Source organism: Pinus tabuliformis, chromosome 1_2 (genome assembly GCF_031772625.1).
Source record: "Pinus tabuliformis cultivar Carrire ecotype Pingquan chromosome 1_2, CPIR1, whole genome shotgun sequence".
NCBI lineage: Eukaryota > Viridiplantae > Streptophyta > Pinopsida > Pinales > Pinaceae > Pinus > Pinus tabuliformis.
The window spans coordinates 65,859,473-65,887,169 of NC_142298.1; the positions used below are offsets into that span (position 1 = coordinate 65,859,473).

At 35.0% G+C, this 27,697-nt stretch overlaps 1 pseudogene; it reads right to left on the bottom strand.

The window, feature by feature from the left end:
* Nucleotides 1-22,162: 22,162 nt before the first annotated feature.
* LOC149204441 (heavy metal-associated isoprenylated plant protein 20-like) lies at nt 22,163-27,289 on the bottom strand (annotated as a pseudogene).
* Nucleotides 27,290-27,697: the final 408 nt, after the last annotated feature.

Sequence of the window (27,697 nt, forward strand, 5' to 3'; positions counted from 1 at the left end):
TCTTCCGGTTCTCATTGGTACTCTGTTAGAGATTGGACAATGCTGTCCACATCTCATGGGCATTACTCTTTCCTCTCACATGAGGAATGCAATGGTCTTTGATTCCATCTAGAATCAGCCTCTTACCCTTGTTGTTCTTTTTATTATAAGCAGCCGACTGAGTAGCATCAGTGGGCACAACAACAGGGTTCTGTGTGGTATGCACCATGATATCCCAGACTTCTGCCTCCTCAAAGATACTCTGCATTCTCTCCTTCCAAACGCTGTAATTTATATGCCCATCCAGCCTATACTCCACCCTCAATCCCAATGACATCCTGCTGTCCTAAAACTGAAAAATAGCACTGTTGTAGTAAAGGTAAAACTGTTGTTTATGAAAAAAATCAGCTTGCTAGAATTTTCTGAGTGAAAAATCAGCAACTGTAATTTTTCCTCTTGCTGTCCCAAACTGCCCTTCAGCGCTCAAGCTCTGATACCATGTAGAAATTTCTCATTTCCCACCCCGGTTTTCAGTTTCTCCTTATTTCTCCCATATAGTTAAATGCCCTTTCCCATAACCATACATTTAACAAGCTGAAAAAAAATAAATTTGCTGAAAACACAAATTTTGGAAATTTTACAGAATGATGGAAATTGCAGAAATAAAAATCAGCAGTAATAAACAGCCATTAAAACACATTTAAACACTGAGATTTTTGGTCAATGTGACCCTGGAAAAACCCCCTACAACTCTTAGGGAAAACCAGTTTGAGAGCTCTTTTTTATTTTCGGAAAATGCCTTTTTTACAGTAAGAGAAATATTCAGCAAAAAAATCAGCAAACAGACTTTTACAACTTATCTCAGCCTTGCTGAAACTCAGCCTGCTGTTACTCCGCAGTTGTTACACCGCTACTGTTGCTGATACATCGCTGCTGTTGCTGATACACAGCTGCTGATACACCGCTGCTGTTGCTGATACACAGCTGCTGATACACCGCTGTTGTTGCTGATACACCGCTGTTGTTGCTGATACATAGCTGCTGATACACTGCTGCTGATACACCGCTGCTGTTGCTGATACACCGTTGCTGTTGCTGATACACCGCTGCTGTTGCTGATACACCGCTGCTGTTACACCGTCCAGAAATCTCCCTTGCTCTCTTTCTCTCCTTCTCTCAATCTGCTCATGAAATAATTGAATCGAATATGATCTTTTCCTCCTTTTCCTCCCTTAATATAACTCCAAGTGACTCTTGGGTGATCCAAGTGACTTTTGGGTGATCTCTAAATCCAATGGCTGAAATAGATTTAGATCAATGGCTGGGATTAAATGCTCATTTAAATCTCACTTTTTATTTTTTAATTCACCCCACTTTAATAAAGACCCACTTAGTCATTTATTTCCAAAGTCACTTTTCCTTTCTAATTTTTCATTGACTTTATAAAAGTCACTTTAAAATTAGACTTAGTAACTTTATCACTTAAAGTCACTTTTAAATTAAATTTAACTTTATAAAATTATAAAGTCACTTTAGGAGAAAAATTAAATTCTTTTGGACACTTTTCCCTAGGCCAAAGATCAAAGCCTAAGGGAACCACCTGTCCTCCGGTACCAAATTTCAACAAAATATTTAATTAACTGTCCAATAGTCTAAACCTTAATTAACCTTTCCAGCGAAACATTATATAACCTTCACAAACTTTGGTTAATTATATTACCTGCGCTTATCAACCAAACCATGCTCTTTGACTTTGGTTAATCTCAACTTAACTCATAATACACACACACACACACACACACACACACACACATATATTTAACCTTACCTTTCCTTCATTCCATGACCTTGGCACATATATCGATGCTTAACCTTCCGCTTCAAATCTGCACCATTGATTTCACCCTTCAGAGCAATAGCTATCACGCGGACTTCAACCTTAATCCATTCACCCGCCGGAACTCATATAAAATTAACTCGTCTTAATAACATATCGAGTCCACTCGAAAAGCTAAACCACGCACTTATTCGTGCGCAATTACCATCTGACCAGCTAACCAACGAATGATCCTGATGGCCGGATTTCAACACGGTTTAATCTCGTTACACAAATCCTCATTGAATCTGTTTTTCAATTTAAACACTATGCACTTTAACCACGCGATATCCGTCCGATCTCCATTAAAAGGATGGTTATGATCTATCCAGACTTAAACTGGATTAAATCAAAATCTGTAATTTTCTGGGGTCCATTTTTTAATTACCGCTTACCATATTGTGGTTGCGCAAGAAACCACTTCCACCTACAAAAACTGCCTTTCCATTCTAATTAGCACCCATGCATCTTCACCACACGATGATCGTTAGATCTATGGATCTATCAATCGGATGATCGAGATCTACTTCGGGGTTTCTCCATGAACTTGTCAGGTTTCTCACATTCCGCCAATCTTATCCGTCGATCTAGATGATCTGACGGTTCCCATTCTTTGCTGTACAATCAACTCCAATCTCGATTGAAACTCTCCTCTATTTGCTTATTGGTGGAATTGCGTTAAACACACACATTTATCTTTGTGCTCTGTCCTTCACGATTTCATTTGCACACACATATCTTATGCAACAACACTTTGTTTATAAATAATTACAATCTAGTCACATATGTACTCTACACAGGTTTGAAATCAAATTTATGTATTCGTAAACAAGTATTTACACAGGTTCTTCTCTCAGGCCTGATTTCCAATATTAGTGGCCTCTGTTTCCCTATCTGCCCATAGGCTTACAATCAAACTCTATCTGATCTCTGACTCTCTAACTAGCTAACTCTTTCTATGCCTTTTAGGCTTACATTTATACAAAAAGGTTCTGTGAACCAATTCTGGTTCAGATCCTTAATAATTTCAACTAAACCCTAAGAATCCTCTCAATCCCATAAATCATGAACTAATTCCTAATTTAAGATCTACAATTAATTTCCAATCTATCAATCCCTATGAACTCTCAACTATCCTGATTCTCTCATGTTCCCCTTCATTTGAGAACATTTACAATATGCCTCTCAATACTTAATTAGATCCTATTCTCATAAAATCACTCAAAAACATTAGAATTACATTAATTTGATGCATAGGAAACCAACTTCCTTAAAACACAAGACCCCCTATGTCTACTAAAATTACAAAGATATTTCTGAGCCGGATGCTCCTGCATCAATTAAGGAAAAGAAAATAAATCAAAAAATTGTGCCTAGAAGTACTTCATTCTATAGGTCAATAGATGTGTAACGTTTTCTGTGTTTAATCTACCATTGACACATGTAATTTTGGGTTGGTAGAATGACACATGGTGAAAATATTTCACCATAATTCCATAAATAAGATACCCATATTCATTAATTTATTTCAATATTAAATGCATATATGAAAAAAAATTCAAAAAGAACGAGCAATTGAAACTAAAAAAGTACAATTACTATGTGTAGTTCATTTAATTTTAATATGAAATTAATATCTAGAATTTAAAAATTAATAATAATAATAATAATAATAATAAATTAATATTAGTCATAAATAAAATATTATGATATACATGGTCAAGTTCTATTGATGTGTATTTAAAAATATATTAATAACAAAAAATCATTTTAATGTGTATAGTTCATAGAAAATATTTCAATGTCATATATATATATATATATATATATATATATATATATATATATATATCTTACTAGGTTGAGCATAAGCCTGCGGTAGCCCTTTTATTGGATGGAAGAAGACCAATCCACCCACAATTGGATGTTTATCACTAGAATTCTGCAACATTTGATTGAGCATGGATGCTCCTTTATGCATATATTATACAAGGCAATTTAAAAACACAAAAGAAAAATAAATCTTATGGCTTAGACATTTCAATTAGTTTCACTATCTTACATATACCCCTTATTTGAACACACATTTCCCTAAAGTTTTTCTAAAATTCAAGAAAGATTTGTTGGGATTACAGAGTTTAAGCTATCTAATGTACATACAAGGAATTTTTCTAGTAGTTCAATCCATTTATGCATTTAAAAATGTTCTTTAAACAATGAAAAGTCACATATGGTGATCCCTCTCAATGCTTACTAGATATGTGCTTATGTTACGTATATACTATTTTTTTTATATATAGTTTATTTTAAAATAAATAGAATATCATTATTATGACTAGCTTGACCATATAAATTGATTATATTTTTTTATTTAAATAGAATCTCATAATTATTAATGAGATGGATCTTTTTAAAGTTTTTTCCTAAACCGAATGATGTAGAAAATGTAGAAATAACTATGACCACAATTACATTTGCATTAAACAAAGTTAAGACACAAGCATATGGATGTCAAATAACATAATCTATTTTAGAAAATCATTCATGATTAGTTTTATAAACCATGATGTGATTTTTTAATTGATAGGAAATTTTATAATCATAATATAAAAATATAAATAATTTCATTAATGATAAATATATAAATTTAAAGATACATAAAAAACAAAATATTGAAAATCCCATAATGTAAGAAAGGCAGACTAAAGTATACAATATTTTTCTAGTCCAAATCACAAAATCCAAATTATAAGGAATTATTCAACCATCTCTTTTTAATTAAAGAATAGGTTAACCTACCATGTTTGAAAATAGGAATATTAATATCAATAATCAATAACTTCATGACAAGTACAATTACTCTGTGATGGTCTTTCCAAAAAACTCATGATTCTTCCCATTCAATTTACTCTTTAAATGTGGGGCATCTTGATTTCATTGTTGGCGATATGGTTCATTTTCTTTCTTCAAGGCTCCTTCTCCATTGGATCTTTCAATTAATTAAACCTACTAATGTATATTAAAAGCATTCAAATATTGATCTTGGCATCAATGACAACACCATTCAACACTATAAACAATGAAAAGTCTTCTTTCTTTGTGTTTATAGTCCTTAGTGGTACATTTATTTTCACCTTGAGTATTCATTTTCCTTCAACCTTTGTGATTATTTTTATTTCGAGTTGATGTGTTCATTTTTCATCCTATATAATTTGAGTTGATATGTTTATTTTCAACTTAGGTGTGCTTTTATTTAAAAATAGAATGATTTCTAAATATTTGTGATAATAAATAAAGATACTCAAGGAATATTTGATAATTCTATGAAGAATCCCCAAGAAAGTATAGTATAGGAAAATTAATTAGAGTAGAAGGATCCAACTAGATCTTTGTCTAAGAGTTGACCTATGAACCCAAACATATAATCTATTGAAGTAACTATTCCTATAAAAGAAACATTGTCATCCTATGAAGAGTACATTTTCCTTGAAGGAAGTGTAAAGACTCCAGTAAATGAGCAAACAAGGCTACTAATATCTTGAGACATGAATTCAAGTGTGAGATAGTCCACTTGCAAAATAATTGGGTAAAAAAAAAATCATATAAAAATGGGAGAGGATTTTAGTAAATGATTTTTGAAGGAAGAGAATACCAGTTTTGAGCTCCCTATTCAAATTATAAAAGGTGTCACAAAGATGAAAAATAATCCTCATTTGGCCGTACCAAATTTTCAAGATTTTGCTAATGAATATATGGACACATTCCTCTTTGAATTTTATGTACTCTACCAAAGATATGATTATTTATCCTACATACAGAGTTTGAGTCTCCTCTCCACTACCTTAAAACCAATCATATTCTAGTCATTCATAGGGTTTGGAAGGGACACTATAAACTCTTGCACAATGTTTGGAAGATAAATCCCTTCTATAGAGAGAAGTGATCTCTCTAGCCCAATGAGTGGATCTAGCAGCAAAGTAAACAAACTAATGCAAACTTTCCTAGCTTATGTTTAAAAATGCAGAGAGTGAGAGAAACCCACCTCGCTCTGATGCTAATTGCTCAATCCTTTGATGATGACTTTGATCCCTTACCTTCCAGGCTCGCTCCTTTCTTGTTCCTTACATATGATTACCTGCAAGAGAGCTCAAAGGAAAATACGACATATAAGATCATACATAGTATATATCAATCATAAACTACTCAATATATCAAGGAGTATCAAGCTAAATGCATAAATATTTAGAGATTTTTGGAAAGTGAACATCAAATGTATATATTAATGAATCTAAAAGGGAAGCATACAACCATTGCCTTGATGTTGGATACCTCCTTTTGGGTGTATTCCAATTCCAAGCCAAGACTCTTCAATCGCTCCTTCTCCAAGTTAGATGGGCAGCATTTGAGCATAATCTCAGCATAGGAATGTAGGCAATTAATGACCAACCATTTCAGGATGAAGGGGATTTGATTTATGGGAAAAGAGAAGGAGTTAGGGATCCAAAAAAATATGGAGGAAGGTCCACATATCAAGGGGAAGTCCCTTCAAGGTAGGATCCAAAGGTCCAAATAGGAGAGATCGATCATATCTCTGCCTAACAACATCTAGCTCATTATTTCTCGAAGTTTCTAGCATACAAAGATTCTCCTCCATTTTGGGAAAACCTACCAGAAGAGGTTCAATGCAACTTTTAATATCAAAACCCATGCTGGAAACACTAGACCAAATAAATACATCCTTCCATCACCATGGTAAATAAGTGGAGCGACGAGTGTTGGTCCTAAAATTTAGGGTTTCAGTCAACCTTCTCTAGAATTGACTCAGGGCAATTTTTCTTCCATTATTTAGGGATATTTTAGTATGTGTTTCATGATGAGTACACTTCATAGTTTTCAACATTTTGGCACTTTGGGATGTGCAATAAGAACTATGACAAAATATTGTGTAACAAATTCACTTAAGAATGAAGGCAGAACAGGGAGTGAAGGGTGAAATGTTTTACAAGTCAAGGAAAGGACCGAAAAAACACCACCAGGAGAATTGAAAATCAAACATACACATATACATATCTGACATCTCTGATATAAGCATGCCTAATGATACATCTCAGAATAGGCATATAATCATACATGAATCCACGACATGGATGCAACCACCCGAATAGAAGCGATAATGGGCATGGATCCACGACATGGACATAGCCATCAGAATAAAAAGGATCATATATATGGACCCTCAGTATGGTTGCAACCATCCATACAGAGGGAAAGATGTGTACAACCATGAATAACTCATAACTCCATGCAACCCCGATTTATCAGATGAAACCCAGGGTCTTCAACCTTGTCCTGATCTGATCAATGTACAAATTCTAGCTTATGAATAGATGTGTCAAAGTTGAACATGCTAGAAAACCACCTGATTACTGGTCAATTATGTAAATCGTTAACAAGAATGAGAGAAACCACTAGAAATGATAATGGCTCTAAGGGTACAATCAACACAATCCATGAGTGTGAATAATAAAGCTAAAGTTGAACACCCATACAATCATTCGACTGAAGACTAATGATGTTAACCCATCGTCGAATGCTTATGTTTAAAAATGCAGAGAGAGAGAGAGAGAGAAGCCTACCTTGCTCTGATGCTAATTTCTCAATCCTTTGATGATGACTTCGATCCTTTAGTGTCCAGGCTCACTCCTTGCTTGTTCCTTACATCTGAGTACCTGCAAGAGAGATCAAAGGAAAATACAAGATACAAGAGCATACATAGTATATATCAAACATAAACTACTTAATACATCAAGGAGTATCAAGCTAAATGCATAAATATTTATACATTTATGGAAAGTGAACATTAGATGTATATATTAATAAATGAGAAAGGGAAGCATACAACCATTGCCTTGATTTTGGAGACCTCCTTTTGGGTGGAATTCCAAGTTCAACCTAAGACTCTTCAAGAACTCCTTCTCCAAGTTAGATGGGCAAAATTTGGGCGTAATCTCAGGATAGGAATGTAGGCAATCGATGACCAACAATTTGGGGATTGAGGAGGTTTGATTTATAGGAAGGGAGAGGAACTTAGGGATCCAAAAAAGAGGGAGGAATGTCAAAATCTCAAGGGGAAGGCCCTTAAAGGTAGGATCAAGAGCTCCAAATAGGAGAGCTCAACCATTTCTCTACCTAACAACATCCAACTTATTGTTTCTTGAAGTTTCTAGTATACGAAGCTTCTACTCCATTTTGGGAAAACCTACCAGACAAGGTTCAAGACGGATTTTCATATCAAAACCCATGCTAGAAGCACTAGGTCAAGGAACTGCATCCTACCATCAACATGAGCAAGCAGTGGAGTAAAGAGCATTGGTCCTGAAATTTAGGTTTTTAGTCAGTCTTCTCCAGAATTCACTCAGGTAATTAACTATGATTAATAGTTAATCATAGTTAATTAACTATGATTCTATTATAGTTAAATTTGTAGGAGTGAAATTAACTATAGGATGATAATAGAATCATAGTTAATTACCCTTAGGAGCATTGGTCTTGAAATTTAGGGTTTCAAACAACCTTCTCGAGAATTGACTTAGGGCAGTTTTTATTCCATTCTTGAGGGATGTTTTAGTATGTGTTTCATGATGAGTGCACTTCAGAGTTGTTAATATTTTCACACTTCAGGATGTGGAACTGGAACTGTGACAAAATATTGTGTAACACTCAAAGATGAAGATTGCATTCCTGAATAAATATTAAGATTATTACAAGGATAGGGATTAAAAAAAAATAGATGACACAAAATGAAGTCAAAAGCTTGGAATACAGTTTGGAGAATTTCAAATATAATTTGTACAAGTGAAGGAAAAATTAGTTGGATGTCTATAATTTTAATGTTCTGCTACTAAGGGTAATTAACTATGATTCTATTATCATCCTCAACCTAATGAGTGGTGGTGACATGTACCTTTACAATTATGAGGAAATATATGAATTGCACCAAATGTTTTCTAGAGCCACACCATGGCCAGGAAAAGGTTCAAGGGATATGCTAGCCAAAATTAATAAAACCATTGGTGTATGAATTACTTCAATAAAAACTGGAAACTTGTTAGAGGAATTCAAAATATTTATACTTAGCTCTACAAGATCCCAACTGTATATGCTATATATGAAGAAGGAAAGAGATAAGGAAGAATTAACCTTCACAATCTTCTATTCGAAGTGGAAGAGGAGGAACCCATTGAAGGAGTGTCCAGTAGATCAAGTAGACACTTGTGGATATGTGCAGGCTAATTCGATGATTAAGTCCAACCTATCAAGAAGCAAGTAGTGAAGAAAAGAAATTATGCTCCATCTCACAAATATTCCTATGGTAGGAAAGAGCTCAAGATATGATTCATGATTAGTTTTAAAATTAGAATTCATATTGGGCTAACAATTCCCTATAGAACTCTCCTTAGCAATGGTCCCACAAAATCCTCCAAGGATAGATCCACCACCACAAAGCCAATATTTGAAACAAGCGTAGAGAAGCTCATCATTTGGATGTCCTCATCTATCTCCACAACACCCACTAATACCACTACTACTATATCCCTGGATCTGGTGATTTAAAACTTCCAACATGGCTAGTTCCTAACCCCGATAATAATAATATAGCCCATTGGCACACATAATTGGACTTTCAACTTACCTTGATTACTCTATCTCTTCCCTAGAATGCCTAGATATCCATCTCAAGTTAGGGATGTCGTTCCATAAAGAGACTTATCCTATGGGAATAGAATATATGAGGAGGAAATTCAAAAGAAATCTCATTGGGTGAAAAACCTTCTAAAAATCCCCATAAGACTAGAATAACCCAATACAATATTAGAAAATATAGCAAGAAAGGGTAAATTTGACTTATGCCTTAGTCAAATTTAGTAATTTGATTTTCCACATCTGCAGGATGACTTGGATTGTAGTTAAATTGTGTGTCATGGCCCTTGTCTACTTATTTATTTAGTAAATTTGAGTTATAGGCTAGAATTAGAGTTATGCATGTAGTGATTGCTAAAATTTAGCAATCTAGGGCACAATAATGACAATATGGGGACTACATGGGCACAAAAATATAATAAGGGGGTTGTACTAATCACAATAAGGGGTTAAACAAGTAGTATAGGGACCTAATAGACATGTCCAAGCACATCGATATCAAGTACCATCACTTATGGGATTCTGTGCAAAGGAAAATTATGATGCAACAGTACCTTCCAACTAAGGAGTGGGATGGAAATATCTTAACAAAGGCATTTCAAAGAGGAAAATTTTAATTCCACAGGTGTAGAATAGGGGTGATACAAAATCCCTTTCTTGCTAAGAGGGAGTGTTAGAAACTGTAGAAAGAAAGGCTAAATTTGACTTGTGGCTTAGTCAAATTTAGTAATTCAATTTTCCACATCAACAAGATGACCTGGATTACAATTAACTTCCGTGACATGGCTCCTTGTCTAGTTGTTTATCAGTGAATTTGATTTATAGGCTAGAAGTAGAGTTATGCATGTAATTATTGCTAAAATTTAGCAATATAGTTCATTTATTTTCAGCTTGAATTAGTTAACTAGGCTCAAGCAACTAGTTGAGTTAGTTGAATGTTAGTTGAATAGTAGAACCATTGTTAACTCATTGAACTCTTAGTTAAACTAGACAATCAACTAAAAATATCCTAAAGATGCATGGAATTCGAATTGTCTATATGAAATGGAGGAAAAGGCACACTATAATTATCAATTGTATACTAGTTGAGTGTACAAAGCTTGGCATTGATCAAGTTAATCATTCCTTTGGAATTACACAAGAAAATAGGAGAACATTCCTATCTTTGAGTAGCTAATTTCCTCCAAGATTGCATAAGGAAATAATAGCAAGTTGGGGCCTTGAATTGGCTAATTGTTAGCTAGAGCAAGACAGTCAATAGGAGAACAGTTTTACGATGCAAGTTGTGCTTCAGGACTGAAGCAAGACATTGTAATAATTTCTTATTCTCATATGTTTAATGAAAAGTAGCAGAGGGGTTTTTCCTAGTTGGTTTCCCTTGTAAATCATTATGTTATTGTGGTGTTTTAATGGTTTCATGTCATTGCATGTGTTTATAAATTGTGATTTCCATTGCGCCAAATAGTAGAGGAAAAATGTAATATCTTGATTTTAGTTCTATTTCATCAGTAGTAGCAAATTTCTATTAATTGCTAAATATAAAGCCACCGATGCCTCCATACCTAGAGAGGTTGAATTTAGAAAAGATTATCACCCAGCTAGAGTTCATTTTTTAGGAGAGCTCAAGAATGTGTGCATCAAAGATACCACTCTTCTAAGATATTACAAATGTCCCCATATAAATGAAGGAAGTTAAGGAATTATTCTTGATAAAACTAGGTAGGAAGAAGAAATATCGTTAGAAAATTCACGTTATGAGGAAGTTAGTAGACTTAATGTTGGGAAGTAGGTTATCACAATATTATAATCAGGTTGTAGTAGCCGCCTATGGTCAATGTGCAAATAAGCAATATAGTCATTCCCAAAACATTGAGGTACTTGGGAGCTACCATTAACTTCATGACCCAAGAAACCACATAAACTTTAGGTTATTTAAGTCATATATAGCCATCCATGGTATTAGAACTTGCTGATTGTTCTACCTATTGACTTCAAAATATTACAACCAAAGTCCACCTTGGGAGGTTACTTATTGATCTTGGGATGGCCATGGCTTGCAACAGTAGATTCGTACATTAGTTGTATGTATGGAAAAATGATAATATCCAATGGGTATTTGACCAAAAAAATCACAATATATCCCCCAGTTAAGCTCAATATTGATTAAGACTCCATTTTGGAAGGATTCAGAAGAAAGTGATGAAGCAAGGGTTTCTAACCAATTACTTACAGTAGAACAATATCTCTCCCTCAAGCATAAAAATAAGGATGAATATATTGGTGGCGTTATATCCTTGGCCTCTCCTCCTACACGACACTCTCTTAGTCAGGTGTTGGACCTTGATGTACAGCCTCTCCATCAATAGTAGATGCATCACTAGTAGAGCATATTTAATCTTCTAATGATAATTTAAACTCATATACCAAGTCTCTGAAGATTATCCCTGAACAATCTATGAGAATTATTGAGTCTTCTCCAAATCCTAGGAAAAATATATTAAAGTATCACTAGAAACATAATGATCCCTTTGCTTGGGATTACATTAGCATGAAAGGAATCCATCATGATCAATGTACCCATCATATGTACATTAAGGATTCTTCTAGACACATTCATGATCCCCAACAATAGATAAACCCAACCTTAAGGGAAGATGATTAAGGGAGAGTTACAAAATTTTATCTCCATGAATTACTTTTAATCCATCTCTAATAGCTAATGGGTTTCTCCCCTTTTCATTGTACTCAAGAAAAATGATAAATGGAAAATTTGTGTAGATTATTGAGAATTGAAGAAAGCCACACATATGAACCACTTTGCCTTACCATTTATTGAATAGGTCCTAGACACATTGGTAAGAAAGAAATAGTTTCCTTTCCTTTAAGGATTTAGTTACTACAACAAAATCCAAATTTCTCTAAATGACCAAGGAAAACCTACTTTCACTTTTCCATTGGAATACTTTCCTATCATGTTTTACTATTTGAAATTGTAAGACTCCAATTTCCTTCCAACAAGTAGGTTTGTGAATATTTTTTAATTTGATTCATGATTGTGTGGAAGAGTACATGGATGATTTCATGACCTATGGATGACTTCATGACCTATGGACCTTGTTTTGACATAGCCCCGGATAATTTAAAAAAGGTTCTTAAAATATGTAAAGAATCCAACATTCTCCTCTAGGTACCAAAAAGTGTCCGATTGTATTAACTAGAGGAATTTTGTTTGGAAACTACCTCTATTCTGAAGGTATAAATGTGGATCTAGCAAAAATCTAGGAAATTCCAAATTTGTTGGCTCAACAATCACCAATAGAGGTATGCATTTTCTTAGGCCATATTAACTACTATAGATGCCTTATTGAATATTTTACTGAAATAACACATTCCTTGTTCTCATTAGTTACTAATAATGTTGATTTTGTATGGATAGATAGCTTCAAACATTCCTTTGGACAATTGAAGAAGAGGGTGTTTGAGGCAAAATAACATTAGCCTACACGTGTAACATTAGTAAATTGAAATGAAAACAAATAAAAATACCATATCCTACAAACATCATGATACTTGCTAATGAGGAGGACCCTTCCTCCTTAGTAGGGAGTTGCTAAAATCACAACTCATAAAAGAACCACAAATTCATTGAAGATTGCATTACATCTCAAAATGAAATACAATATCCATGATATAAACAATGATGATGCCAATGCCATAGCCTACCCCGGGTCCATATATTTTATAAATAGACAAGGGGTTGAATCTTTTACCATGGTTAATTTTTATATTAAGACAATCTTTGTCACAATGTGACATTTGACCATAGTTGACCATGGTTGATTTTCATAGAGCTAATCTTTATCACAATGTGGCATTGGACCATGGTTGTGCATTATTGACGATGATTATAAACCAAAGGGATTTATATTAAACCCTAGGATTAATATTATAGACTTTATGAATAATATTTATACTTTAGGAATATAAACCCTTAGATTGATAAACCCAAGGGATATATATTATATACTGAACGAATTAATTCTAAAACCCCTAGGTATTATAAACCGGAGGGAATAATATTAAATCGAAGGTATATAAACACTAAGATAAATATTAGAGACCCAATGGAACAATAAACCCAAGGGATTAATACTAAAAACCCAAGTGATTATAAACCCAAGGCAATAATATTAAATCCAAGGGATAAATATTATAAACCAAAGATATATAAACCCTAAGATAAATACCCTAAAATAAACGTGGTTGACCATGATTAACAACGGTTGATTGATTTTCATATTGACCATGGTTAACCATTGTTAATTTTGAGATTGAAATAATCTTTGTCACAAAGCCACATTGGACCATGGTTGTCATAATTATATGACATTGAACCAAGAGACAACCTTTTTCACAATACAATGTAACTCTTCTTCTTTTAAAATTAATTAAAATTCTAATAAAAAAATTACAACTCAAACATATTATAATAACAGTATTTGGGTAAAACTCTAACACAAATTAAAAAATAAATTTTAAAATAAATTTATAAACTATTGTTTCATAATTAGTCAAATTATAAATCTCTATTAATAATACATTGGTATTAATAAATCTATTTTTCATAAATGAAGATCCTAACTGATATAATAAATCCACGCTTTATCGAATTTTATATCATTTGGATTCTGTATTACCTCTCCTGCTTATATTTACTTGAACGCCAACCTCTTAGTTTCACCTGTTAATGATCTATTTCTATGCTAGCTACCGTTTGCATTGAGCTATATAACATCAATGACATAATGAGCAGATTTCCCATGGTTATGTAAGCATTCACTGCCACTAATGCTCTGCTGTGTTTGGTGCTTATTGCTTGATGGTACTATATCATCGCAAATCCAACATATCATTTTTTATGTTCTTGCTTTCCTATTGCAAAAATAATATGTGTAAGTGGATAATATTAATTTGAGACGTGAATGACACCAGCATTTCCATATAAGCATATTCAAGTTTTTGAGTAAAAGCAGCCTTGAATACCGTCTTGTAATTCAATCGCCGAGTATAAATAAAAATTTAATTTGAGCTGTGAGAATAATGCAGAAATAGTTAGTTATGAGTGGTTGAACTGAATTAGTTGTAGGTGGTTGAACAGAATTAGTTATGAGTGGTTAGGAATTAGTTTGTGTTATTTCCTATATAAGTGTGATGTAATTGAGCAAAGAGATTAATGAAGTTATGTGAGTTTTTTGTTTTAAGTTGGTATCAGAGCATCAGGCAAGCAGTGAATTGTGCATATGTGTTGAGGTCGTGTAACAGAGAGCTTGTGCGCTGCTATGCGTGTGAGGTCGCTGAGTTAGGCCGACTAGTGAGACTGTGTGATGTTGCCTTAACTGTATTGAACACTGCCAATTGAAGACTGCTCCAAGTGCGTGTGCTGTCAAGAATCGTCGACTGGTGTGCTGTCAAGAACCGTGAAGCGAGACAGTGAGGATCGTGAGCAGTCGTTGGTGTGCTGTCGAGAACCGTTGCTGGTGCTGTGTGCTGTCAAGAACCGTAACCGTCGCCCTGTCCAGAACTCTGCGTGGATCGTGCTGCCAGAACTTTGCTGGTGTGTTTGCAAGCTTCAGCCGTTTATACTGCCGTGGTCATATTTTTTTTCAGTCGGCCCGGTTTTCTTTGTTTTGTTATAATTCCTATCTCCGCTTCTTGACCCTTGACGTTAGACAGCTAGTTTCTTTGGTATTCTGTTGAAGCATTTCTCAGGCAGTGAGGCCTGCAGTATTCTTGTAATTTGCAGAGTTTTATTTATTAACCAGTTTTCCAACTTTAAGAAGCTTGCGATTTTTTGTTTGAATTTGGTCATTGGTGGAGAGATGGCTAATCCCCTTGCAGATTCATATTTAAATGAGTCTTCAAGACTTGATGGAGAAAATTATGTCAATTGGAAATTTAAGATCATAACAGTACTGGAGGCATACAATCTCTGGCCGATTGTCAAAGGTGACGAGACCAAGCCTCAACCTCCTACTAATACTCAAGATTGGGAGAAGCGTGAAATGAAAGCAAGGGTGCTGCTACGCATGTTAGTGAAGGACAATATTATTCCTCACATTCGGGACTGTGAAACTTCGAAGGCGACATGGGACACTCTCAAAGGTTTGTATGAGACTACTAATGCAAACTGTATTTTATTTTTAAAAACAAAGCTGCTATCTATCAAAATGGATACCAATGAAAGCATTAGCAACTTTGTTTCCCGAATTAAAGACTTTAGTGATAAGCTTGGTGATATTGGTGAAAAGGTTTCTAGTACAGACTTGGTAACTGTTACTTTAAAGGGGTTAGTCCCATACTATAAAGTCTTTATTTCAGCTCTCTCAGCTAGACCGACACCTCCTACATTTGAAGACTTGGCTGGAATTCTTCTTCAAGAAGAAGAGCGCATGAAAACTTTTGAACTGGAGTCAAATGGTTCTGATTTGTCTTTGACTGCAAGAGGCCAAAGACCATTCCGAGGGAGACCATGGGACAGAAACAGAGGCCGTTTTCAAGCAAAGCAGAAAGGTATGGCACCTCCTGATTCTTATGTTAAAAGGAACATTGAATGTCATTATTGTGGAAAACCTGGACATCTGGCTAAAGATTGCTATAGGACAAAGAATAATGAATCAAATCAAAGACATAGCAGGCATAATGGAAATTACATAAACAGAGACACCTCAGTGAATGATGGATTTAAAAATCTTAAGTTATTTCTTTCTGATGCTGCATTGTCTGCTGAAACTGATGATTAGAATGCTTGGTTTATAGATTCTGGTGCCTCGGCACACATGACTTGTAATAAAGAATGGTATGCTAAATATTATGAGAAATCTGATGGTACACACATTTACCTAGGAGATGATAGGTCACTTAAAGTTCAAGGCTATGGCATAATAAATGTGTACTTACCTAATGGACAAATGCGACAGATTCATAATGTGATGTATGTACCTGCTCTCAAAAAGAATTTGCTATCTGTTTCCACTATCACTGATAATCATTTAAAAGTAGAATTTGGTAAATTGGGGTGTATAGTGAAAGATGTTCAGGACCACTACAAGGTTGTTTCTACACGTACCAGGGTTGGAGGATTGTACAGATTGGATGTGACAGTCAAGCGCCATGTTGCATTGACATCTCAAGAGACATCGACAGCAGAATTATGGCATCACAGGTATGGGCACCTAAATTACAATGATTTATCGTTGTTACAAAGGAAATCAATGGTTGAAGGTCTTCCTGTTATGAAGTGTGAACATTTACCATGTGAAGCTTGTGCACTTGGTAAGCAGCATAGAGAAGCGTTTCCTGTTCATACTGAGAAACGAAAGTATGATATACTTGAATTAATTCACACTGATGTATGTGGACCTATGCAAACTAGGTCTCTTGGTGGTGCTTCATACTTTGTTATTTTTATTGATGATAGATCTAGATATACCTGGGTCTATTTCATTAGAAGGAAAAGTGACATATTTGAGTATTTTAAAGAGTTTCGAAATATGGTTGAAAAACAAACAGGAAAATGCATCAAAATACTCAGATCTGATCAAGGGGGTGAATATAAATCAAAATCATTTAACACCTATTGTAAATCTAATGGAATTGAACAACAGTTCACAGTGCCACATACCCCTCAGCAAAATGGTGTTGCTGAGCGATGGAATAGAACCTTGGTGGAATATGCTCGTAGTATGCTGCAAGGTAAGAACATCTCTAATGGTTTCTGGGCAGAAGCCATTAACACTGCTGTTTATCTGAAGAATCGATGTCCCACTAAGAAATTAGTTTTTCACACTCCTTTTGAGGTTCTTTATGGTTATAAACCTGATGTGAGTCATTTCAAAGTCTTTGGATGCACTACTTTTGCTCATATTCCTAAGGCTAACAGAAGCAAACTTGATGCCAAGTCCATCAAGTGTGTTTTCATTGGATATTGTACGGATCAGAAAGCCTATAAATTGTTTGATCCAAGTTCCCATAAACTATTTGCAAGTCGTGATGTATTGTTTCATGAGTAGACTGATAAAAGTAACACAAAGAATGATACATGGCATATTTCTAATGATGCACATCTCAAGCTTGATACTTTGATTAAGCAGGAACATGAACAGGTCCAGGTACAGGTACAGGATCAGGATGATAGCAGCAGTATGAGCACATCTAGCAGCAGTGAGTCATCACAAGGAGGTGATACACCTCAAAGCCAACGAATCATGGATGGAACACCCACACCAAGAAGGTCGTCCCGACAGACTCGGCTTCCTGAAAGGTATAGAGACTATGCCTTAATGTCTAATATAATGAATGTTGAAGAACCAATTGATTATGAGCAGGCTAAACAACATGAACCATGGATTAATGCTATGAATGATGAGTATGCTTCTATTATGAAAAATCAAACATGGGAATTAGTGGAACTTCCTGAAAATAAAGTTCCAATTGGAAGCAAATGGTTGTACAAAACAAAATTTAAAGCATATGGTACAATTGATAAATTTAAGGCAAGATTAGTAGCAAAAGGATATGCTCAACAGGAGGGAATTGATTATGAAGACACTTTTGCACCAGTAGCTAAGTTGAATACAATTAGATCACTGATTGCCTTAGCCACAAAACATAATTGGAATATACATCAATTGGATGTCAAATCTGCTTTTCTAAATGGTGATTTAAAGGAAGAAGTTTATTTGGTTCAACCTGAAGGGTTTGTCAAACAGGGACAGGAGCATCTGGTTTGCAGGTTAAGAAAGGCATTGTATGGTTTGAAACAGGCACCAAGATCATGGTATGTAAAGATTGATACCTTCTTTCTTCAGAATGGATTTGTGAAAAGCAAAAATGATCCTAACTTGTATTTTAAGAAAGATGAAAAATGAAATGTTGCTTTAATATCTTTGTATGTGGATGATCTCATTATAACAGGCAGTGCTCACAAGTTAATTGAAGAAATTAAAGTTCAGTTGTCACAGGAATTTGAAATGAAAGATTTGGGTGAAATGCATTACTGCTTAGGAATTGAAGTATGGAGAGAACCTGGTAAAACTTTGATCACTCAAAGCAAATATACAAAGGAGATTCTTAAAAAGTTCAATATGACAGATTGCAAAGCTATGTCAACTCCCTTAGAACAGAATGCAAAGTTGTACAAAGAAGATGGATCGAAAGAGGCAGATGGAACATTATATCGTGAGTTAGTGGGAAGTTTGAACTATCTCACCACTACCAGACCAGACATTGCATACTCAGTCAGTATCCTTAGTCAATTCATGGCTAAGCCTTCAGGAAATCACTGGATTGCTGCAAAGAAAGTTCTCCAATACTTAAAGGGAACAGTGAATCTTGGTATTATGTATACTGATGTATCTGATGTTGCACTGACAGGTTTTTCTGATTTAGATTGGGCAGGAAATCCAGATGACAGACGATCTACCTCTGGCTATGCATTTCATATTGGATCAGGGGTCGTATCTTGGAGTAGTAAGAAACAGCCAACTGTTTCTTTATCATCAACAGAATCAGAGTACAAAGCTTTGACCAATGCCACCTGTGAAACTATTTTTTTGCGGAGAATTCTTGCAGATCTTGAAGAAGCGCAAAGTGGTGCAACATGTATCAATTGTGATAATCAGAGTGTTATCAAATTAGCACATAATCCAGTTTACCATGCTAGAACAAAACACGTTGAGTTACAGTACCACTTTGTACGTGAGAAAATTGAGTCAAATGAAATTGGATTGATATTTTGTAACACCAAGGATAATGTGGCTGATATATTTACTAAGCCCCTTGGTAAAATCAAATTTGAAGTTTTTAGAAGTCAGTTAGGTATTGTAGAAAATCCATTTCTCCATTAAGGGAGGATGTGAGAATAATGCAGAAATAGTTAGTTATGAGTGGTTGAACTGAATTAGTTGTAGGTGGTTGAACAAAATTAGTTATGAGTGGTTAGGAATTAGTTTGTGTTATTTCCTATATAAGTGTGATGTAATTGAGCAAAGAGATTAATGAAGTTATGTGAGTTTTTTGTTTTAAGTTGAGCATTATATATTTTCTATAGATGAGGAGTTTTATCGAATAGTTTTGAATAATATCCATGATGTACGATGGAATTTGTATATGACTCTCAACACATTCTCGGGTTCATGTTTAATATGCCAGCAGGGTTTCGGGTTTTGATTCACTATAAGTGTACTTGCAAGTTGTAGATATGCTATACCTAGTTTGAACACGAGGGAAATTATATATAGATTTTCCAAACTTCTGGTGGCTGCAGAAACGTGAGACCAATACAACCTGGCCACTGGTCCAGTTAAACAATACGAAATCCATATCATGATACTGAACTCTTTGTAAATCATGATTTCTCTGTTGATCCTAGCCAGTCTTGCAGAATTCCACCATGACATTTATATTTTAATTGAATTCGATGATTCTCACCATCCCTTGCAAAATACTAGTGAACATCGAGCCGTCAACATAAATCAGCTTTTAGAAAACCCAATTAAATACATGAAAACTATGGTGAAGTCATTGTGATGCACCCATCTATTGATGAGGAACAGTAAAAATAAAGCAATCGCGGCAATTAGAAAAGCGACAACCGTCTCGGAGTTTGTGGCATTTAGTATCCCCTCTCTATACATTTAGTATCCAATAACTCGTTTATCTGTGTATGTACACCATGCTTTATATTCCTGACAGTTTTTGTGACTTCTCTTCTCTCCTTTGGTTGGTTTATGTTTCTGGCACTCTCAGTTCCATAGTCCCTTAAGGCACCTTTGATTTCATATACGTATTCTCCACATGGAAACTTCTCTGCAATATCCACGGCAGATTCTTTTAACTTGTTAACAACATTAACATTGATGTTTGGGCACGACAGTAGCTCTTTCACTATCAGCAGAAGATAAAAAGATTTAGTGTGTCCTACTATCTAGACCTACATACCTACATTATTCAACTTTTGGCACGCAGAGCACTAAAAGAAAAGGAGCATAGTAATTTCAACAATGGGAAGGGAAACTATTCTAACGAAACCTAATACTCGGCATACAAATATATTTCAATTTATATAATCAATTACCGCTGGCATTGTTAACGTCTCGCAGCTGACTTGTTGGAGCTAGTTGCAATGTGTCTCGGCGGCCTAAGAGCGGCATCATTACAGAACTGCAACTACGAGGTCTTGGCATCCCCACTGTTTAACGACAGGAAACGTCTCGAGCATAACAGTACGTGAATGGAAGCAGCGTAATAGGGGAATATAAGCGGCATAACATGCGGCTAATAGAAGGGGCGGAGGAGAATGAAGCAGCGTCTCTAACCAGCGCAACTTGCTAGCGAAGAGGATGGAAGCATCAGCTTAACAGGGGGCAAAGACAATAATTTTTAAAAGAGTGGTGTATAGTGATATTTTTTTTTGGAGTAAAAGTAAAATTTGAGATAAAAGTGTTATTTAAATTTGTTTTTGATTTTATATCAAAAAAATTCTAAGACACTTGTGCAGAAATTATTTATCAAATTTATGATTTCAATAAAGTTTTACTAAATTTTTTTAAAATTTAATTAAAAACCTATAAAAAAAAAACTTAAAAAAAATAATAAATCATATTCTCAGAATATCAAATCCCCACCATTGATTAAAAAGTCAATATGGATTCATCCAACTGATGCTTGAAATAGGACGCCTTAAATAATGATTATCATTATTTAAGTTTCTTGCAAGTGTGATTGGTAGCTCCATGCGGTAGAACCAAAGGTATCATTAAAAGCTCTGCTCTGCGCGACTGTAGATTTTAAAATATAACTTAATTTTAAAATAACACAATTCTTGTCAAACCAAAAAGCTTCAGTTCAGTTAGACTAAAATCATGAAAATTCGGATAATATTTTGATAAATTTTAATCATGAAAATTCAGGCAATATTTATCAATATTTTGATAAATTCTTGGATAGATTTTAAAATTGTTAAATTTTAAATACCTAAAATATTTTAATAATATTACATCTATTATTATTTTCAAAAATATGATTTAAATACTTATCTTATAAAATTTATTAAAATATTTTTTAACAAGATTCTTAAAATGCTGAACATAAGATTCAGCTTCAGTTCACATAGTCAAATTTATTTGAAATTTGGTGTCTAAAACAAGGTATTAATAATTTATTATATTTATTATTATACACGGCATTAAAAATGCGTCCGTGTATCTATATTATTATTATTGTGTAAGCGGTTAATTTCGTGCAATCACATTTCGTTAGAATCTTCTGTACGTCCCACACCAACACTTCTTCCTAAAACTGAAGAAATAGATGACCCAACAGAAAAGCAACCTGACTTTCTGTACGTTGTTTTGATTACATTCAAAATATATAAAACCAAGTAAAACGTTTAGGCTTTAATTTACCTAGTAGGTGAAATGACAGATCAAATAGCAGTTTTCCCAGTGCTTTGAAATATACATAAATCTGATTTAAATTGTTTACCCTGCAGAATGTTTTTTGACCAAAAAAATATATGTTACACGATGCTAATGCTCGCTGTTTACATTAAATAATAGTGCAACCGCTTGTATTGTCGTCGCTAAAGAGTGAAGTGTATGTTTCATGGGCGTTGTTATCACCAGGGGGATAACTGGGGAAACTGTGATCCACGTTCAGCACATAGCCCGAAGGAGCCTCCTTGTCATACACCTGACCAGCGTATGGATAGTAAACCAGATGGTAAGGTTTGTAAGGCCACAGTTCCGCTCTTTTCCCCGTTCTCCTCACTCTCTTCAGCACCTTGTTGGCATCCACGTACCCAGTCATCGTTACCTTATTCTACTCTCTCTCCCCTTCTACCGTTCTAACCCCTGCATATTCATTAATTCATATCATAACTAAACCCTTGACCTAATTCTGAAACAGCACATACATATATTATAAGCTCTATAGTACAAATGGGAAGAATAGTTCTCACCTTTCATGGAAGTTAGTGCGTTCCTTGTTAAGCTTCCTCTCCCAACTGCCCTCGATATTATGGAAACCAACTGCAGTCATTTCCTTAAATTATGGAAACCAACTACAGTTATTTCTTTAAATTATGGAAACTAACTGCAGTTAAATTAATTTCTTGTTCGGAGCTCCTCGAGTGGTCCATTACTCTCTTTGCAGTTCTCTACTATGAGATGTGGAACACTTGACACATAGCCAACAGAAGCTTGATGGAAGCTTGGCTATAAATACTTATGTTTAGTCTCCAAGCTCACTCATTCAATCCCCTTCAGCTTTACACCATCAAGTTAGAGTGAGCAGAGCTTGGAAGTGCCACACAGATAAGAGATTTTGGGTGAAATTTTATCTATGTCGCTGCTGACCCTTTGCTTCATCGGATTTGTTTAATTTTGTTGTATTTTCACCGTTACCAGCGCTTGGATTTCGCCAGAGAAACCAACAAATATAAGTCTAGAAGCCGAACGGATTGCTTATATTTTTAAGGTCGTTTGCTGTTGTGGACATCTTCGTTGACTCTATTTTGCATTGTTGTGAGTTGGTTGAAATTCTCTGGCATGCGCTGTTATTGGGAATTAGTGTTTATCCTCTTTCACGTTTCGCTACATATATTAGCTCTCAGCCTTTAGAATTTCCCCGTCTCTTACCTTCATGTGATTGGGTACGCTCCTCTCATTCTTTTTATTGTGGAATTACCCGTTTTGACTCAGTAATCCGAAGCTTCAATTCCATGGTTCATCTTCCCCTTGAACTGGATTATCTACAGCAGAACCAAGAGCAGTTGTTGAGGTGGTGTAAAAGATCTATGCAGTGGTGTACGAAATACATCTGAGTGCGAATAGCATCAATGGTTCGAGGTATGATTTCTTGGGCATTCAAGTTTTCAATTCTTTTAGGTGTTTATTCCGCATTATAGAATTGTTTTTATGCTTTTATTTGGTATCGGAGCAATTTTTTATCTCTGTCTTGATGTTTATAGACATGCTCTATTTGGCTGAATGCCATATTTTGAGAATTTTCTGAATTAAGGCATTTATTTGGAAACATGTTTAATTTCTGCTCTAATTCATACATGATATTTTGGATGAGTATACTCGTTGAATGTTATGCATAAATATTATAGTTTTATTTATGCAATTTATAATTATTCTCCTATCAAGTTAATTTTTATGTATAAAAGAAATAATGTCTAAGTGATCCATATAATTTTTAATTGATTAGAGAATAGCCACATCGTCTCTAATTAAATAATATTATATATTATGATTGATTAGGATCACAGAAAGAATATTTAGATATTAATTGTAATTAATTATACTAAATATAATAAATTTTATCCCATAGGAATTTTTATTATATTTATATAATTAATTAGGATAAAATATCGAATTATTCATAACTTACCCACAGGAATTATGAATTAATAATTTTATCATAAAGTTCAAATCTAAGATAGAATTTATATCAAATTATAATCATAATATACCCTTTAGAATTATGAATTAAGTGAATAATTTGATAAATTCTATCATAAAGAATAATTGAATCTGCTTGAATTAAAAATTTAGCCCAGAGGCAATTTTTTTTTTTTTTTTTTTTTTCCATTAGATTCAATTTTAAGCATTATTTACATTGGTAAAGCATGAAATTTTATTTAGGCCTCAAATTTAACGTAAGCATGTGATCTTTAATTTTATGTAGTTGTACAACCTGCAAATTTCCCTGAAATTCGTTGTGATATCCCTGAACCTAAGGGAGATAACTATAAGGTCTGGAAGGAGAGAGTTCTCCTTCATTTGGGGTGGATGGACATAGACTATGCTATTAGGAAAGATGAACAACCAGCACTCAAGAATACCAGCACTACAGCGGACATCACACTTTATGAACGATGGGAGTGATCTAATCGCCTAAGCATGATGTTCATTAAGACTAAAATTTCAATGGGTATTCGTGGTTCCATTGATCAGTAGGAAAAGGTCCGAGACTTGCTGAAAGCCATTGATGATCAATTTGTCACTTCAGATAAGACACTAGCAAGCACCCTAATAATGAAGTTCTCATCCCTAAGGCTCACTAGTGTGAAAGGTGTACGCGAGCACATCATGCAAATGTGGGACACTGTGGCTCAATTGAGGAAACTAGAGGTTGAAATATTTGAGTCCTTCTTGGTGCATTATATTCTGAACACCCTTCCACACCAATATGGACCCTTCAAAATCTCATACAACACACATAAGGATAAATGGTCAATTAATGAACTCATGACCATGTGTGTTCAAGAGGAAGAGAGACTGGTGATGGAACTGGGAGAAAGTGCAATGTTGGCAACACGTGGAAAGGGCAAATCTCAAGCCAATAAGAAAGGGAAAGGTAAAGTACCTCCCCAAGCCGATATCAAGAAGGATTCCAAGTGTTTCTTTTGTAAAAAGAAGAGACACATGAAGAAGGAATGCGCCAAAGTTTAGAAATGGCTTGCAGACAAAGGTAATCCAATCTCATTTGTTTGTTATGAATCTAATATGGTTAATGTCAATATTAACACCTAGTGGATTGATTCTGGATCAACAATTCACATTTCAAATTCCTTGCAGGGTTTGCAAAACCTAAGGAAGCCAGTGGGAAGTGAGCAAAGCATCTTATCAGGAAACAAGATGGGCTCGCACGTGGAAGCTATAGGAACATGCTATTTAACTTTAAGTAGTGGCTTTGTTTTAGAATTAGAAAATACCTTTTATGTTCCAAGTTTTTTTAGAAACTTGATTTCAGTTTCAAGGCTTGTACCTTTTGGATATTTCTTTAACTTTTAAGAAACATCCTTCAGTTTATTTTATAAATCTGATTGTGTTGGGAATGGTATTTTGTCTAATGGTCTTTACTGCATTAATTTACAAAACAATGTCACTTATGATTCAATGCATGTTCACACTGGCACTAAAATATGTGTTATTAATGAAGATTCCTCTAAATTATGGCACTAGAGATTAGGTCATATCTCCATAGAAAGAATTAAAAGATTGGTAAATGAAGTGGTACTTAATACTCTGGATTTGACTAATTTTGAGACTTGTGTGCACTGCATAAAAGGAAAGCAAACCAACAAGTCAAAGAAAGGTGCCAATAAGAGTTCAGACATATTAGAGATCATACATACGGATAGATGTAGTCCAGACATAGACTCACATGGTCAGAGATACTTCATCTCTTTTATAGATGATTACTCACGATATATGTATCTCTACATGCTTCATAAAAAGAACGAAGCATTAGATGCCTTTAAGATCTTTAAGGTTGAAGTAGAGAAACAAAGTGGCAAGCAAATTAAGATCATGAGATCAGATAGAGGTGGAGAGTATTATGGTAAATACACAGAAGATGGACAAGCACCTGGGCCATTCGCAAAATTTCTTCAAGAGCATGGGATTGTTGCCCAATACACCATGCCTAGTTCACCCGACGAGAATGGTGTAGTAGAAAGAAGAAACCGAACATTATTAGACATGGTGCGAAGTATGCTTAGCAGCTCCAATCTTCCTAAATCCTTGTGGAGGATGGCAGTGTATATATTAAACCAAGTTCCAACCAAGGTTGTTCCTAAAATGCCATTTGAATTATGGGAAGGTTGGAAACCAATTTTGCATCATATGCGCATTTGGGGATGCCCGTTTGAAGTGAGAATATATAATCCACAAGAGAAGAAGCTGGACCCAAGGACCATTTGTGGGTATTTCATTGACTATGCTAAAAAGTCTAAAGGTGACAGATTTTATTGTCCATCTCACAGCACTAGGATTGTGGAATCAAGAAATGCAAAGTTTCCTGAAAATGACTTGATCAGTGAGAGTGATCAATCGAGGAACATAGTTTCTGAGAAGTATCATTCAGAATCTCAACCTTCCACCTCAAGTGATAGATTGGTTATTGTTCACAGCACCCCTCAAGTACAAACTGGTGTTGAACAATCAATTGTTGAAGTTTCACAAGCCGAACGGATTGCTTATATTTTTAAGGTCGTTTGCTGTTGTGGACATCTCCATTGACTCTATTTTGCATTGTTGTTAGTTGGTTGAAATTCTCTGGCATGCACTGTTATTGGGAATTAGTGTTTATCCTCTTTCACGTTTCGCTACATATATTAGCCCTCGGACTTTAGAATTTCCCCATCTCTTACCTTCATGTGATTGGGTATGCTCCTCCCATTCTTTTTACTATGGAATTACCCTTTTTGACTCAGTAATCCGAAGCTTCAATTCCATGGTTCATCTTCTCCTTGAACTGGATTATCTACAACAAAACTAAGAGCAATTGTTGAGGTGGTGTAAAAGATCTACGCAGTTCTGTAAAAAATACTTCGGAGTGCGAATAGCATCAATGGCTGGAGGTATGATTTCTTGAGCATTCAAGTTTTCAATTATTTTACGTGTTTATTCCGCATTATAGAATTGTTTTTATGCTTTCATTCCTCACTTTTCTCTCGCATCCTCCATAGACAATTCGAACTCTCAACTCCACAGTATGTACATGATGAAATACAGAGGCCATAGCTAATTAGTTATGGTAATAATCACAACTCTCTATATATGGAAATAATGAAACTCCATTTACCTGAAATTGCTTCAGTTTCTTGCGCCTTGGAGTAGTGGCAGTATCAATCCAGCTTGATAGAAGGGCCAACACACCCATTTTCAGGACCCATTTTCAGGAGACAAAGCAAAAACAAAATCACAGGGTGTATAGTATTTCAAGATGAACCAATAAAAAACACACACTTGATGCAGATGAATTCTATACCATGCACTTGGACCTGGACAGAAACACCTCGACTGAACTTACAGGAGGTTTTGAAGGTATATTCAAGTGGATACCAACCGGGCGTTGCAGCTAACTAGGATTATGGTATTATCCACAGCTAGATAGAGCATAGCCAAAATTTACTGGGCAGTGATAGAGATGGCTGGAATTTATTGGTAAAACAGGGACTTCATTCTTTCGGCAACGTCACTGCCATCTTACTATTATTCATACACTAATCGTCTCTATTTTTGGAGAGCCGCCACGTAGACCCGCCAGTTTGCGGGGAGGGGACGGGGG